This window comes from Lactuca saligna, chromosome 7 (genome assembly GCF_052625555.1).
Source record: "Lactuca saligna cultivar CGN05327 chromosome 7, ASM5262555v1, whole genome shotgun sequence".
In the NCBI taxonomy this organism is placed as follows: domain Eukaryota; kingdom Viridiplantae; phylum Streptophyta; class Magnoliopsida; order Asterales; family Asteraceae; genus Lactuca; species Lactuca saligna.
In genome coordinates, this window is record NC_136423.1 from 148,299,329 (window position 1) to 148,315,615 (window position 16,287).

Here is a 16,287-nt window from a genome sequence, read left to right on the forward strand (position 1 = left end):
TGTTTAAAAAACGTCACAGATAATAAAATCTTGCTAAAAAGCTGAATTTTTTCAACTTTGATAGCTCTACTTTGAAGGATTGTAACTCCGTGAATATAATACCAAAATAAACAAAATTATAGTCTAAACTCGTCTACAAACTGTAAACTAAATGTTGGAAAAAATCAGAGGTCAATCCGACTTAAAACGAATGAGTTATGAGTGTTTTAAAAAACGTCACAACTTACAAAATGTTGCTGAAAAGCTGAATTTTTTCAGCTTTGATAGCTCTACTTTGAAGGATTGTAACACGGTAAATATAATACGAAAATAAACAAAATTATAGTTTAAATTCATCTACAAACTGTAAACTAAATGTTGGAAAAAACCGCAAGTCAATCCGACTTAAAACGAATGAGTTATGTGTGTTTAAAACACGTCACAAAAATCTTAATCATGTCCAACCGGTTCTAAACCCGGTAAAAACCGGACCGGCGAGAAATCTTAGAACCGAGAACCGGACCGGGGGTCCAAAAAAACGGTCCGGTCCGGTTTACCGATCCGGTCCGGTCCACCGGTCCAAATGCTCACCCCTAATTTAGACTATACTTGACAGAATAACTAAAAACTAACTGCTAGTTTAAAATGTAGTCGGTTAGCTAATAAAGATTAATTGATAAACTAGTTGGAAAATGTAAATGACATAAAAAGTCATTTAGAACAATATAAGGATGATCCGATATGGTAAAGCAAATATGTAATGTGTTTCGTTAAATTAAAGTAAGTGTAATTTTTTAATTATTTATGTTTAAGTGAATTTTTTGATATTCACAATAGTATCACAAATTTATTTATGTTTAATTTTTTAATTATTTATGTTTAAGTGAATTTTTTGATATTCACAATAGTATCACAAATTTATCGCATCTCATGACCTTATTCTGAAATGTTATCATAACTAAATTTAGATAAAATAAAGATGTGTAACTTTCATATAAATGTTATGGTTTGATTTTGAGAGGTTACATGATTATATTTACAAGTTTTGTTATTTCTTTTGTATGCGAATAGAGCAAGTAGGACATGTTCCTTCTTACTCATTCTATTAATGAGGTATGGCCTAATCCAAAAGTTATTGTTTTGGATAAAAAAATCTTGGACCTAAGTATGCATTCTTCTAATTAAAAGAGGTTGCAAAACATTACAATGAAACACCATTTTTCTTTCCAATTCATTGACCTTTATATCAGCTGTTAGACATATTGTTAATTAGGAAACATTTAAATTCTTGATGAAAAGATGCAAATGTGGAGGCGAAAGAGAAAAATATTATGTAGTCTATGTAGAATAATGACAAGAAGATTGATTTAGGCATATTTTCAACTTCTGGAGTGAAGAAGAGGTTAGTATTCTTAAAAGATTTTAGGATTAAAAAATTCGGGTGAACTTGGTTCAAGAAAATGAACTAGAGTGTAACATTGATAGTGATGAGACTACTAGATATTTTTTATGGGATTTTTAATCGTTGAAGAGGACATTTAGTGATTTGAAGGATAATGGTTGACGATTCTTGTTTGTTGGTTATTTCCATAACCAAAACATAAAATGCGGAAGTTTTAGATCTTAATCTCGAATCTGTCAAAAGAAAACTTTAAACCTTAAAGAACGATTACATAACTGATTCATTATGATTTTCGGATCTGAAGACTAGGATGAGTTTTCCAATTGATCTCAATACCACCTTTAAGAACCGTCAGCAATGAAACTCACGAATTTGTTTAAGTAATTTCGTGTATCTTTCCTCATCACATGCATTTATAGTTGGAGATAAATCCTAAAGTGAGAGATGGAAGGGATGTTGAGTATCTTGAGTCAAACCGGGAACTCAACCCACAAGGTAAGTTAATATTCTATAAATCGGTTCATCAACAATTTATATTTTTACTATAATAATTGGATTTAATAATATATCGTACATATTTATGAAGTGGTCCCATAATTATCCAACAATCTCTCACTGGACCACAAATATATAAATGTACGTATAACTGTATAAGCGCTTTAATGGATGTTATTATAACATTGGTACCCTTAAAAATCACATCCATTAATCATAATAGTATAGGATTAAAGCGGCATTCGTTACAATTTACGTAACTAAACCTATCAATGGTCACATACACATATACAACTAACGACATACATTAAACATGATGTGTGGTTTTAAAATCTAAATAAATTTCCAACGAGTTCCTCTTTAGATTGAAGTGAGATCAAAATTCAAATAAATGCAACTAATAATGGAGTTAACCGAATTCTTAATTATGTACAGAACAACATAATTGTTGTTAAACAAAACATAAAGCACCATAAAACTCCTACTAAAACCAAATATCACACCAACGTGTGTAGTATGCTCATGAAAGACCTAGCGAGGTAATCCGTTTATGAGCGGATCCGCTTTCATAGAGTTTGTTCATATGTGCTATATATTTCCATTTTGCACTATTGTTTTAACTGAAGGAAACTTGATGTTAATATGCATTGACTTAATAGAACTTCTGTTGTTGGAATATAACATTGCTGACTTATTATCACAACTTTAGTGATCTTTCAATACCAATAATGTGTAGCCTCGTGATAAATTTCCGTAACCATATTCCTTGCTACAAATTATTCAGCCATTATGGAAGAACCTACCGAAGTCTATTCCATCAAATGTCACATCATGCTAAAATGTAAAAGTATCCCAATATGGATCGGTAACCATTATGACATCTAATAAAATCAGATTCTTAATAAAAATGATCTCCAAAATATCTGATTTCCTATAGTTGAGCATCTCAAAATCCATTTGGTTGCTTTCTTATGATCCAAACTTGGGTTGCGTAGATATTTTCCCAAAACCAAAAAGACAAATTTACTTCCACTTAATCTGTGGTACACAAAATCATCTACTGTATTTTCCTTAAAACCAAAAGAGATAATAAATTGATGAAAAATTTGGTACCATGCATAGGATTTCCAAAGTTGAGGTTGTTGAGTTTGTGTATTCAAAATAGAAGATTGAATAACATTGTCAATTACTGATTCATAATCTGCATACTATCGAAAGCAATAATAGGAATCAATATTGATTCCTCCTTAAGGACAATGTTTTAATCTTGTTTCTCCCCCAAACTCAACATCCTTAAAGAATGTTGCTCTATCCAAAATACAAGGTCAATATCCATGCAATTGATAACTAATATAATGCCCTCATTCCATTCCTTAAAGTTAATCTCATTGATTACATGGATCATAATATAATACAATAATTCAAACATAATCAAATCTATTTTTATGCTCATTAATCCATAAACCGTAATCAATAAACTCAATTTATGACATCTTTATAAGGTATCAACACAACATTAATATTAAGTTTTTGAACAATAATACTAACTTGCAAGAGATATCATTGTTTTAGAGATAAACATTGCCAATAAATCATGTCAATTAACAAGCCCCTCTTTGGATTGACTTATTAATCACATTAAACCAAAAAAAAAATCGTCACATTTTTAGCACCACATATATGTTTATTCAGTCAAATATGAGTCTACCTTTGGGTCGGCTAATACCTGCATTAATAAACATATAAACTATAAATTTTGACAATAAGAATTGACAATATATCATATTAATTAATAAACTCCTCTTTGGATTGACTTATTAATAACAGATAACCTAAAAATTATCGTATATTTATCACCAAATATGTGTTTATTCGGCCAAATATTAACCTACTTTTAGACCGGTTAATATCCGCATTAATAAACATAAATCATAATATTTAGATTCATTGTAAATTAATTTTCACAAAAGTGATCACTTTCGTAACATATTGTATTAATTAATTAATTAACCGCTAAAATAAATAATGTGTTATAACTAAATTTATTGACAACCTGAAATATTTGTCAATATCACCTTTAGGGCTTATACAGTTCCATAAACAATATGATATAAATCTTTAAAAATTTACAACCAAATCGATAAATAGATGTTACTTTTTAATAACAATATTATATTAATCACCAACCAAAACATAATATTTATAAACCAATCAATCCGAAGAACAAGAAGAAGATTTGTTGTAGCAAATACATCCATGGAACATATGAAATTCCGAAAATGCATTAAAATGCTTGAACTTATAAAAAAATTAAAAAATAAAAAATAAATAAACCGTAATGCGCACAATTGAATATGCATTGGTTTAGTCCAAAAGCGATAAGCCGTTTAAATTTCAAAATAAGCATCCATCCAAAAGTCATACGCCGTTAATTAAAATAAGCATCGACCTTCTCAAATTAATATATAAATGGATTATGCTGCTTTGAATCATTAACTTAAACAAATGCATAATCTAAAGACAAAATTTCACAATTGGTCCCCGTGGTTTACAGCATATCACACTTTGAGAACTTCTTAGCAAAAAATCACGCGACTGGTTCATGTGGTTTGTAAAATTACATGAAAGGTCCTCCTGCCGTTAAGTATAACTTTTCAACAATTAGATTTTAATGGAAAAAACTATTTTGCCCTTATACCAATATTGCAATACACTACAAATCTCAAGGACCATTCGTGTAATTTTATAAATTTGAAAATTTATGTATATATATATATATATATATATATATATATATATATATATATATATATATATATATATATATATATATATATAAATTATAAATTTTGCATTTTGTATTTATATAAATTATAAATATAAATTATATATGTATATGTAACGACCAAAAATTTGAGCCAATTTTAAACATTTTATTTCATTAAAAAACCATTAAGTTCATACATCTTATTTTCAAAATAGTTTAAACATCAAAGTATCCCTCAGAACCATATCACATGAATCATAAAACATGAGGAGCGGTACGATCACGCATTCGCCTTGCCACAATCTCTTGAAGTACCTGAAACAATACACTGAACTGTAAGCCCGAAATCTTAGTGAGTTACCCCTAAAATACCAACCACATACAACCATAATCATAACATATTGTATCACAATACAGAACAACCATGCCTCTCAAGTCTGCAGTGTGACTGGTCCGCCCTCAACATGCCTTTAGTTCACCTGGTCCCCTCTCTAAGTCTACAATATGACTGGACCACTCGCACCGGGCCTTCAGTCTATCTGGATCTATCCGAGCCTTCGGTATGACTGGACCGCCATACGGGCCTACAATCTATCCGGACTGCTCGTAGGGTATGTTGGCCTTCAACACAAAGCAGTACCGCCTCAACCCAAACATCAAGCAAATAACCATGTGTACATATAACAAGAAATCACATAACAGTCCATAGGCAAACAAATCGATCTAGCAGATCATAAAAGCATAGCATCATCCTTACCAGGATATCGACCTAACCAGTCACTAACATAGCATCATCCTATATACCAGGATACCAGCCTGAACCAGGTCACTGAAATAATATTATCCCAATTACCAAGACGTCGATCTAACAAATCAATAAGCACATCAACAGTACAAGTACAAATATCAGATTTAACTATCTCACAGATCATTGATCATAACAATCTCTCATGACCAAGGCATTGACTTAACCAGGTCACTAACATACCAATCCTAATGGATCACATGAGCATAACAACATATTGTCTATTCAAATACCAATATAACAGATCATAACCACATGTAGCATACTGTAACCAAGATAACAACTAAAAGGGACGACCTTGGTGCCTTAGACCCTATTGATATAGTGAGGATAACTCACCTGAAATTGCTGACTGAAAAGATAAGACCAAGCTGCTCCGACCTTCGACACGATCGCCACCATTGAACACTACTAAAGAACCAATTCCATAAATACCAATATTACCAAAGTACCCTTGGAGTCAAACTGGTCAACTCCTGGTCAAGGTCAAAGTCCTCAGTCAAAGTCAACCTTCCTAGTTGACTCTACTCGCCGAGTCACCCCGTCGACTCGCCGAGTTCCCTTACCCAGAAAACTCTCATGACACAACTTAACTCGCTGAGTCGCCCTAAGACTCGCCGAGTCCAACGATCTCTGAGTCCCATCCTGTCCAACTCACTGAGTCACCAACCAACTCACTAATCCAAGGCTTTGACCAAAAGAGGTTGGGGTTCTGTAACCTGCCTTGCCGAGTCCAAGGCAATCTTCAACAGACTCGTCGAGTTGTTCTTCCAACTCGTCGTGTCCATGCACATGTCCATACAACTCGTCGAGTACACCCATGTGACTCGCCGAGTATCTCCAGTTCTCAATCCATTCAGAGGCTTTTCGAGCCATGTTGAGGCTCCAATCCGTAGATCCACCCTTCTACAATCTATCCCTCACAAAAGGTTGCAAAACTTTACGTGAAACCAAAGAGATATGGGCCCAAAACACACTAGGGCTTGGGTTTTAGACAAAAGGGCTTCACCAACAATTCAATAACTGATTCTTAATGACTTTCTGGACCAATACAAGTCTATATCTGAAGTAGCAACCTCAGATATGGACTCCAAGCCTGAAGTGGATCTCAATCATACCAAAATGGCCCCAAATCTCATTCAAGAATAAATCTAGAAGCAACAAAGGAAAGGTAACAACTCATTACCTCCAAGATGTGCCCAAAACTGTAGTAGATTCTGGATCTACACTACTTTCTTGATGCAAACCCTTTTGATCTTCAAGTTTCTTCCACTAGAACACCTCTTAAAGCTTCAATCTCCCTCCAATGGCCTTATACACACGAGCTAGGGTTTATTGGATCTCAAAAAGGGCTAAGGGAGCTAAAGGGAGCACATTAAGTCCTTAAAATAGGGTGCAAACCCTAAGATTAAGGTTTTTCTCATCCCAGCACCAACTCGTCGAGTCCAGCTTCCGACTCGGTGAGTTGGTCACTTAATTCGCGACCCAAACCCGCTCCGACTCGGCGAGTAAGCGTACCTACTCGTCGAGTCCCTTCTTCGAAATTACACTTTAAACTCTTAAATCGTACTTCTAAAATTTAGGATGTTACAGTATATATATATATATATATATATATATATATATATATATATATATATATATATATATATATATATATATATATATATATATATATATATATAATTTCAACAATTTGATAATTTTTTTTTTATCTTTTTGACATTTTGTGTTCTATTTTTATTTTATAGTTTTAGTTATTTATGGTTTTTGTTATATTTTTATTTATTTTGAATCAATTAAATAAACTTAAATTCCATAAACCATGTCGAAATTATTTTTTCTTTAATTTTTCTTATTTGTGAATTGAAGCGTTAATATATATTTTTATTTTATTATTATTATTATTTTTAATTTTGTGTCGTTACTATTCATGTTCTTTTTGATGTTCCATAGTTAATATCATCAACAACTTTGTGTTTGCATTTATCATTATCATTATTTGACCTTTTATTTTCTATTTTTGTTATAATTTTAATTATTTATTATTCTTCTATTGTTTTTTATTTATTTTGATTAAAGTAATGAAAAATAGAAAAAAAAAACAAAAACTCAAACACCAAATTATAATATACTCTAATATATTAATACATTTTACATTTTATATTTTTTTGGTTTTTTCGTATTTTTTAAAATTTTTTAGTATTATTTTTTTTAAAAAAAATTCATATTATTTTTTAATTATTTCCTATTTTTTTCGTTGTTTCGTTTTATTTTTCATCAACTTGATAACATTTTTTTCATCAACTTTTTAATTTTGGTTATTAAGGTTTTTGTAACTTTTTTTTATTTTGATTCGCGTAAATAAGATAGTTCTATTTACAAATATAAATAAAAAAATAAACATAACTTTTTATACACAAATCAAAATAGAAAAAAAGTTACGAAAACCATTAATAACCAAAATTAATAAAAAAAATGTGAAAATAATCAAAAATATGAAAAGTGTAAAATGTATTAATATATTAGAGTATTTTACAACTTTAGGGAGTTTTTGTCTTTTTTATTTTTCTATTTTTCATTATTTGAATCAAAATAAATGAAAACAATTGAAATATAATAAATAACTATATATATATATATATATATATATATATATATATATATATATATATATATATATATATATATATATATATATATATATATAAAACAAGAAAAGGTGAAATAATGGTAATGATAAATGCAAACATAAAGTTGCTAACGATATTAACTACAGAACATCAAAGTAAAAGAAATAAATAAATAAAATAAAATAAACTGTAACAACAAAAAATTAAAAAAAAAAACATTAACGTTTTGTTTCATAATTAAGAAAAAAAAAAGATTTCGATATGGTTTATCGAATTTAAGTTTATTTACTTGAATCAAAATAAATAAAACCATATAAAAACCATAAATAACTAAAATTATAAAATAAAAATAGAATAAAATGTCAAAAAGATAAAAAAAAAAGTATCAAGTTGTTGAAAATACATATACATATATATATATAAAATTTATATTTATAATTTATATAAATACAAGAATTTATATTTATAATTTATATATACATAAAATTTCATATTTATAAAATTACACAAATGGTCCTTGAGGCTTGTAGTGTATTACAATATTGTTACAAGGGCAAAATAGTTTTCTCTATTAAAATCTAACAGCTGAAAAGTTAGATTTAATGGCAGAAGGACCTTTCATGTAATTTTACAAATCATAGGGACCAGTCGCGTGACGTTTTGCTAGAAAGTCCTCAAAATATGATATTCTGTAAACTACAGGGACCAATTATGAAATTTTGTCTAATCTAAAAGATAAATTGAAAAGTTGTTAAACTTAAAGCATGTAACTATTGTGCTAGCAGCACTGTAACTCTGTAAGTAATTCTACGGTCTTTTGCCAATAGTTTTAAATATATACTCATACCACAAATTAAATATTTACTCTAAAGAAAATTAAATTTGCAATGATTAAATATTACATGCCAAATTTAATCGTACAAGTTGAACATATTATAATAGCTAGCCAATTTATAAGAGCAATTTCATACACCATTAACGAGATTTAAACTAAGATTTAAACACAAATCCAATTCTGGCCATATATAATAGGGTTACAATATATAATAGGGTTACAATAAACACAATGATGCACTTTCATCAACCAGAAAATTCTATTAACCTTATTAAAACTTAAATGATTTTTCTTGCTTTGCTTAAATTTTATAAACGAATGAACCCTTCAACTTTATCAACATAATATGGTTTTTTTAAAAAATACCAGATGAAGGGTTATGTGGCACGTCTTAAAAATAAATAAGACAAGAAATTACATCTCTAGTGGTTAATAAAATACCAAAATCTTGTGGGTAATACAATAGAAGCAATTTACATTCTCTTTATCCAACAAAACCTAGGCATACAAAAGTTTAATACGTGGTGTAATGAAGTCAAATGCTATGACCTAAACATGTTGGAGAATAATATATATATATATATATATATATATATATATATATATATATATATATATATATATATATATATATATATATATATATAAACTGAATCAACCAAAAAATCCATTGAACAATTTACATTCTTACCATAATATTTGGATTATATATATATATATATATATATATATATATATATATATATATATATATATATATATATATATATATATATATATATATATATATATATAACTGAAGCAACCAAAAAATCCATTGAACAATTTACATTCTTACCATAATAGTTGGATTTAATAATATATCATACATATTTATTATTTATGAAATGGTCAAATAATTATCCAACATTGTTTTGTGAAAGTGAAAAGGGTAAAAAAAAAAAGAATTACTTCTTTTTTGTGTGGATTTGGAGAACTTTGTTCTGAGAGACTATCTCAAAACGACTTAAGACATTAGTTGATCAAACGATTATCGTTTGAGATTATTTATTATTTGGTCAGTGTGCTCACATATGATGAAGTCAGAGAAGTAGTTTGGAATTAAAAAATGAGAAATGTCAGATGAATTCACTTTTGAGTTTATAAAATTGTAGTGGAACCTTCAGGAGGATTCCATTAGTTTTGTCAAATAATTTCAAATTAATTCTAGATTTTCAATGGTCATAACTCTTCTTTTAGTGCATTGATCCTGAAATATCAAGATCTTTTGTTCATGAAGATTATGGGCCTGTAAGCTTCATGCTAATAAAAAAATAGGGCAAAAATCTGAATTTACAAATCCCTACCTCTTAATTTACAAATGAAGAGGTTGTCAAACAACCCCTTACTTTGGTTCCTTGGCGATTAATATGTGCCAAATCAAAGTTTTTAAAAAACCAGGAATTCTTGATGGCTATGGGCATAGAAAAAAAAGATTAATAGAGTTTAAAATTGATTAAAAATATTATGATATAGTCAATTGGGAATATATAGCTAATAATAATATGAAAATTACAAGATTTGGCACAAGATGGAGGGGTTGAATCGGTTCTTATGTAAATTTAGTAAGGGCTTCTGTTTAGATGAACAATGTTCATTTTAAAGAATTTTCTCTTGAGCGTAATTGGTAATCATCTTTCTATGTTTAACATTTTTATTTTGATGGAAGGGGGTTCACATGAAAATAAAGAAGGTATGTCATAAGATAAGATCATAAGAGAATCTTCAAAGCATTTCTAATGGGTAATGGGTTAGAATGAGATAGAGTTTTCTCATATACTTATGTCGATTACATGCTAGTTGTAGGTGGTTGGTTTATTGAAAACACTTGAACTATTGTTCATATCTTTACAATTATTTTACTTAGCTTCGTGACTTCATATTAACTTATCCAAAAGTAGCATAGATTTGGACTTTTATCCAAAAGTAGCAACTGTAGCATATAGTTGAGTCCTTAGGCTGGAGGGAGTGGTGCCACCGAAACCGCACTCCCTCCCTCGCCACGTATGCGCCACATAAGCGCCACGTCACAGTTTACCACTTAAGTATGGTTTCTTGCCACACCAAGGGTGTGGTGCCACAGGTTAAAAAAGAGAAAAAAAAAAAAACACAAGTGCATGGAACGAATACGGTCAAGGGAACAAACCAATCACAGCATGCGGTCTTCTATGGCCGTAGTGCGGTCTCCACGGTTCGAAACCGCACCCTGGGGGCGGTGTTCGTGTCCCACGTGGCATGAGTGCGCTTCCAAACCGCGTCCCACACCTTAAAGCCTTATGCTTAAAAGGAAATATGCATTAAAGTCCATAAGTTTTGGTTCTATTGACAAAAACCCACCTTATTTATTTATTTATTTATTTATTATTATTATTATTATTATTATTATTATTATTATTATTATTTTACAATTTAACCACTATTATTATTTGCACTTTGACTCAATTTTCAAGTTACCATAAATAATAACAAGTTTTGATGATTAAATTGTAAACTAAATATGAATGATGCATTTTTTTTTTCAATATGCCAATATATATGTACTTTTATTTCAATACATAATAATTTTAATCTCAAATCATATATATTTTAAGATTAAGAGGGTGTTTGAGATTTCATTTTGAACGTCAAAAAGACTTTTAGACAAAACGAATTATTGATTTATGGATGTAAGAAATGGGTTTTTTAAAGTGTTTGAATTGGTTTTTGTGGTGAGAAAATCAATAAGTCAATAAGTTATTTTTCTTAATAGTGTTTATCTTAATTTATACATGTTTTAAGGGGTATTTGATTTTTACAACCCAAAAAGTTAAAAGGAGTTTTAAACAGTTAGAAATCCTAACATATTGAGATCTTTTTTTTATTTAAACATCCTCTAAATTATAATATATATATTTTTTTATTGAAACAACCATTGCAATTTGTTTGATTTTTAATATATGATAATAAATAAATGCAATTTTTTAATTCTACTTCTATTTAATAAAATATAAAAATGATTAAAATATAAAAACATATTGTTATGAAATGTATTCGTCACTTTTTGATGATGGAATTAAATCAAATATTGATAGGAAATTTACATCCACATACCAAGTACTTGGTTAAAAACAATGCATTAATTCATTCATAGATCGATAGAGAAGATGCAAAATAGTCTTGTCCGCATGACATAGAAGCTTAATTCCTGCAATAACTTAACAATAAGTATTCTTAATTTATATAGAATATAGATTACAATATACCACGAATAGCAATATACCCATGATTTTAAATATCCAAACAACAGGTGTCATACAGTCTTCTTTTTCTATTGGTTTTTCATAATGATTATCAATGTCAACAAATGTTTCATAATTATTTAAAAAACTATTTATGTAACTGGCAAAATAAAAATTCATTTGCTGATCGTTTTCGTTTTAATCATTTTTTATATACACCAACTCACATGAAGATTTTTTCAACCAAGTAATTGGTACGGGCATTTATTTCGTATCAAAATTTCATTTAATTCAATCATAAAAAACCAACTATACATTTAATAACAATATATTTATATATTTTAATCGGCTTATATATATATATATATATATATATATATATATATATATATATATATATATATATATATATATATATATATAAGTAAGTTCATGCGAAAATATAAATATCCAATTCATGCGAAAATATAAATATCCTGCGAAAACGCGAAAACAGATTTTATCTTATGAAAATTAAATACATGTACTATAAAAAAATAATTTTATTAGCAATAAATTAAAGATAGTAAGTTTACATTAGATGGTGTTATGATAATATAGATTTAAAGACGGTTTTTATAATTATATTTTTTTCACGTCCTTAATCATTTTTAAATTAATGTTTTCATAATAAAAATGTTAAAAATCATACTTTGCTAATATGAAATAGTCTATCATCTATCATCGATTATCATCATGTATTTCAAAGTTTGGATGAATTATTTTCCAAAATATAATGTTGAGGTGAGCATTTTCGCATGAACCCTCCCCTATATATATATATATATATATATATATATATATATATATATATATATATATATATATATATTATTGAATAGAAGTATAACTACAAAATTGTATCTATTTATTATCATATATTAAAAATCAAACAAATTATAATGGTTGTTTCAACAAAAAAATATTATATTTAATCTTAAAATAGATAAGATTTGAGGTTAAAAATTATTATGTATTAAAAAAAATTACTTATATTTTCACCTATTGACAAAAAAGTCATTATTGATATTTTGTTTAAAATTTAACCATCGAAACTTGTTATTGTTTGCGAGAACATACAAATCGAGTAAAGTTACAAGTAATAGTCGGTTCTAGTGGTTAAAATTACAAAAAAAAATCAAGGGTTATTTTTTTGTAAATAAAACCAGATTATAAGAACTCTTGTATATATATTCCCCTGTTTAAAAGGTTGAATAGATTCTTGTAATGTCTTTATGTAAGCCTAAAGAATGACTAGATTTCAATCTAATCTCCACTTATTTAACTAGTTTTTTTTTTCAATCTTTATCAATTATTATTTATATATGTTTATAAACATGGCCTTTTCTATTATTTATATACATGCTTATGAATCATGTTTTTGTTATTATTTCGCATACTTATACACTTAAAGCTATTTTAAATGAATATAAGGATGACATGAATTTATTTCTTTTTCTATCTACAAAAGTCATCATTAAAAAAAATGTTCAACAATATCAAATCAGAACTAAAAAAAAAAAAAAAAAAATAGCAGAACCAGACTAAAATTAAGGCATGATTTTAAAATAATTTAGTTGTTGTCTTCACTTAAAAATGTTAATGTTTGTTTTTAATAATAATGAAGATTTTGATACGTTAATATATATTAATATATGTACATGTTCACCTTTACAAGCTTATTTAAAATACAATAAAAATTCATAAAGAAAATCAGATTGAAAAGGAATGTAGAAGGTGTGTCACACTGTCACATATGTTAACAACTCCAATTTAATAATATCCATTTGAAGGGCGATAAATATATAATTGCAGCTATAAAGAGATGATATATAAAATTTAAATCCTTATAAAAATTAAACCTATTGTTTTTCAATACTACATAAACGAAAATATACTTCAGTTTTTTAATATTTAATATTAGGTTTTAAAAAAAGCAAAATGGTTTGACAAAGCTAAGCTTGTTGTTAGGCCTACCAAAACTAGAAAACTATGTTAGAGTGGCTGCATCAAGCTGGAAAGGCTGGGCTTCAGCCAGGGCCCATTTCAAAAGTACAAAATGGTGGTGCGACCCATTGCCCATAACCTGTTTCCTGTCAAGTGTCAAATCCAAACACCCACACGCACCACTTTTGAAAATTTTCATTTCCTTTTATTATCATTCTATAACGAATCACTAATTTGTTTCTAAATTATTGTATTTGGTTTGTTTATATGTTAAATATGCCAAATCTCACTTTCATTTAAAAGAATTTATATTGATTGTTTAAATATAAAGGTTACTTTCATGTAATGAAAACGGATTATATAGTTTTTAATATAACCAAGCTATTTTGAGATTTGAATTTAGATGAGCTTTATTTTATACTAAATCTTCTTATTTTCTTTTTGTATATTAAAGAAAGAATAGTTATTTATATAATTTGTTATTTTCTTATAATTTATATTTTATTATTAAATTCTTTATAAAAATAACACTTGTCATTTTCTCATCATTTTTATTTTTAAAAAAAATATTGATGTTAATAATAAGTTAGGCAATTATATCTGATCTTTGATTTTTAGGAAAAATTTAAATTCGTCTTGAATAGGTTTCGGTTATGATTGCGGATAATTAATTGTATATCTCTATTGAAAATCCTACAAAATCTTGTTTAATTAATAATTTATTGAAAAGAATTGATTAATAATTAAGAATTTTACTATAAAAATTTAATTACTTTTGTATCTGTGGTATCCACGGACTATAACCTAGTATTAACATTAAACCTCTGTTTTAAAACTTTTCATACATAGTAATAACACTAAATCATTTTGATGATGGTGACAAACAATAGTATTTAATTTGCTATTTAGGTCATGTATTTTTTAGTTGTAATAAATAGGAAAATAGGCAAACTTTGGGGTTCTTACTGTTAACTAGTAAAACCCCCTGCACTACGTTGCGTGTTTGAAACAGTTTTGTGTGATGATTTGTTTTTTTTTTCTGCTAATTATTGGTTGTTTTTTAATTTTTTTCTTCTACACACAATGAGGTAAATAAAAAGGAAAGAGGCAAATGACTAATGTGTTTTTTTATGCACTAATTTTTTATTTATAAACTCATATCTAATCTCGACTAGGTTTATACATAAATAGGTAGTGTACATAGTCGTAGAATAATATAGTTGTGGTAAGAAAGTGTGTCGAATACAAGGAACGTGATAGTTTATATCAAATAATTCAAATATTAATTAAATTAATAACACTAATGTAAAATGTGGTTTTTCTGCAAACTAAATTAAACTAATGCTCAATTAACTAATGAAACTAAAGAACTAAATGGAAAAAATAAATAAGAAGTACTTTCACTAGAATAGAAATCCTCCAAGTTTTTTAGGTTTGATTTATTAACAGTGCAATGGATTAATTAACTAATTACAGAATTGTAATATGACTAGTTATCTTTATTGGATTTCCTAGTACTAATAATTAATGAACAACTAACATAATTATTATGTAATTAGTGAACAAATAATTTATTAAATATATTCGAACTATAAACGATATGATCTAGTGATTTCTCGTCAATGGTCATGACAATCAATCTAAGCATATCATGGATATCTAATGTTCTCTAACACAATCAAAGTCATCGATTAACATTATCTAACCCTAGGCTTATGATCAAAGTCCAAGTCATACAAACCTAATGATCATAGATTCATATGATTCAAGTACATCAATATAGAATGATCATCTAATCTTAATAATACTCATCAATAAACAATAAAAATCATAACTTTAACATGAAAGGTAAAGCAATCAATCGAACACAAGTAAAAACCAAATTCTATTAATCCTACTAACGAAATCAAATCACATCAACAAGGGTTCATTAACTGTTGGATTAGTGTCTAAGCCCGTAACTATATTTGGCATGTACTTGACCCGGTTGTGCATGATCATTTTGGGTTGTCTTCACCAAAGCAACTAGATAGGATGATTTATGGAGAAAGAGAGGTTATTATGGTTTATTAATATATTATATGAATAATATATTAAAGGAGAAATCATAAAGTTTAATTAATATTAG